The sequence below is a fragment of the Condylura cristata genome, unplaced genomic scaffold (assembly GCF_000260355.1).
Source record: "Condylura cristata isolate star-nosed mole 26May11 unplaced genomic scaffold, ConCri1.0 scaffold00009, whole genome shotgun sequence".
Lineage (NCBI taxonomy): Eukaryota > Metazoa > Chordata > Mammalia > Eulipotyphla > Talpidae > Condylura > Condylura cristata.
The window spans coordinates 63,585,958-63,588,972 of NW_004567110.1; the positions used below are offsets into that span (position 1 = coordinate 63,585,958).

General features: G+C 34.1%; 1 protein-coding gene across 3 annotated transcripts in view; it reads left to right on the top strand.

Annotated features, from left to right (window-relative positions):
• Positions 1-3,015, top strand: part of LOC101627997 (up-regulator of cell proliferation) — a 34,796-nt gene that overhangs the window by 16,264 nt on the left and 15,517 nt on the right. The window lies entirely within an intron of this gene.

Here is a 3,015-nt window from a genome sequence, read left to right on the forward strand (position 1 = left end):
CTGCTGCGCCATGTGGTCACCTCCTGGGCAGGCGGGGATCGAACTCATGCTGAAGTAGCTTTAGCTTCTTAGTGCAGTGCTTTAACCTGCTGTGCCACCAGGGAGGGCCCTCATTTAAGGATTTTTTAAGCTTCCCTTATATATTTAAAGTAGGTTTCAAAATAGGGTTATATACAGGTGACTATCACACATTTTACTAGGAGATTTAAAGCACTTTAGTTTGAATATATCTTAACTACCACCCTGAGCCATATTTAGATTGACTCTCTAATTTTTGAGATGGACAATTCTAAGAGTGAAAGGGTCAACAAATATAAATTAGGACTGTCCCAGGATACTGATTGTATTCTTTCTGGTCATGGTACACATACGATTTTTTTTCCTGGGGATTGGTAGGTAGAATGGTCACTACTCAGCTTTAAGGTGTGGCATCCTTACTTCAGACATCTTAATTTTTATTAGTAACTTATTTTAGATCTATCTTTCTTGAATTTGATGTTTCTCAAAATGAAAATTTTGCTGGATATTAATAACTTCTACTGCATAATAATAGTGCCACTCCAAAAAAAAGAAAAAAAATAATAAAAAACGTTTAAATTTGGGTTAATCAAATAACTTATTTTATTCATTCAAACATAATATTTATTGATGCTTCCCACATATTGGCATTGTGATCATTGTGAATATAGTAAACAATAGTAAATGAAATGGCCAAAGATCCTTATCTTGGTGGAACTTAAATTCTAGGAGGTAGACTTTCTGGGAATTAATGGCCAGTTAGTCAAGGCTCATAGCACAGCTGGCATCTGACCAGAAACTCTTCATTTTTTTAATTGTACTGTTCAGTATTAATAGCCATCAGGCATGTGATTTAAAATCAAAACTTAAATTCAGCTACTTATTTAGGATTGGCATTTTTCAGGTGCTCAGTAGTCAAGCAGCTAGTGGCTATTTATTGAGAAGTGCAGATATAGAATATTGATTTCATCATAAGAATTTCTATTAGAGAGCATCACTCTATTTATTGGTTTCATCATAAGAATTTCTGTTAGAAGGCAGGAAAGAAAACATGGGAATGGACAGAGCTAAAGAAATTACTTATTGGATGCCTAGTATGATTAGTTTGTCTAATCTTTATCACAAACTCATAAGATAGTTACTTAGGTACTTTGTTTTGGGCTCCTGTAGTTAGTTTTTAAATTTTCTTCTTTTTTAGCATATATTTCATTTCTAATTAAAATAAGAGATGGGGTGAAAAACCATTTCTATTCAAGTACAGCATATATGTGGAGAAGTGCCTGTATTACAGGTAGACAGCTTGACAAATGTCAACTGACACATGTTAACCAACATCCAGCTAAAGAAACTACTAAACCATCACTTCATAAGTTTTCCTTCTAATTATTTCCCACTCTTTGAAGTAACTACTCTCCTGACTTCTAAAGGCACACGTTGGTTTTGTCTGGTTTGTGCTTTATAATTACTCTGTGATATTTTGCCTTATCTCAATTCTCACTAATTATTTTATAATTAATTCTTTCTTCTTCTTCTTTTTTTGTTTTTACCATTTTAAGAACTTCTGCGAAAGATGGTGAGGCAGGAAGCACTAGGAATCTGTCTCCCAACTTGGAGACAAATACTGATGCAACTGTTTTGAAACTCTGGAATCTTTTGAAGGCTTGGGATACACTTGGATAGCAAAATGTAATTAATTTAGGACAATTTCAGCTCTTAACACAGTAACAGGTACCCATCTCAACTCTGGTCTCTTGAAAGGCAGCTAAGTATAGGTTCCTGAAGTATACTACACACAGCTTTTGGAAGCAAAGATTGTACAAAAAGGACCTTGACCTCCAGTATTAGGGGTCTATGCTCTGATTACTACTTGTGATGATAGTGGTGCAGACAGAGGAGGACAGCCACTTTTGTTGCACCTTTCATCTTTACAAGCCCTTCCTCCAGCAAAAATGACCTCCAGGAAATTTAAAGGGCCGTCCTTCCCACAGCTTCTCCACATATACACTTCATTTGTGAGTGTTCACCATTTGGAGAACCAGACATTAAAAACTAGGACATTTAAAATCAAATTTATAGTTGGAGATAATTAGAAAGTGACTACATGTGCTAAAGGAAAGACTCAGAAAAGATATGATACATTTCAGATTGATCTGGATATGGGTCAATTATAGGCCATATTGATATATGATATATAATAGAAAACAAAAAACAGCAAATGTTGGGGAAAAGGAGAGACTTTGATTTCCAGAATTATCTCATTATTAGATTTAAATGTTCATTTTCAACAAAAAAATCACAAGGCATAGAAATGCAGAAAAGGTTGACCCATTCTAAAGGGAAAGTAATTCAATAGTATTTGCTCCTGAAAAAGATCTAATGGTAGATGGAGTAGATAAATACTAAATGATGACTTTAATATGCTCAAATAACTGAAAATATGGAAACAATCAAGAAAATATGATATATGAATAAACTTGAAATAGCTGTAAAGAGATAAAAATCTAAAAAAGAAACCAAATAAAATTCTGAAACTAAAAATAGAAAAATTAAATAGAAAACTAGAAACTAAATAGAAAACTAAAAAAATAGAAACTAAATAGAAAAATTCACCATAGGCTGTCAAATGCATATTTGAGTGAGCAGAAGAATAAATCATGAACTTGAGGGTAGGGCAATGGAAATTGTTAAGGAAGAACAGAAAGAAAGAGAAAAGATTGAAGAAAATTAAAGAGAGTGTAAGAATGCCTGTGGGACACCATCTAAAAGATCAACATATACATCATGGGTTTCCCAGAAAGAGGTGGGGTTATATTGTTATAGGGCACCTCAATACAGAGAGGCACCCCTGGAGCCTCAAAACCTGCCTGCTCTAAGTGGGTTCTGCCATCCGCCGCAACAAGACAAAACATATAAAGCTTTAAGAAAAAGTGACTTTAATACAGTGAATATACAATATGGAACACAAAGAATATAACTTCTAAATCAAACACCTGAAGT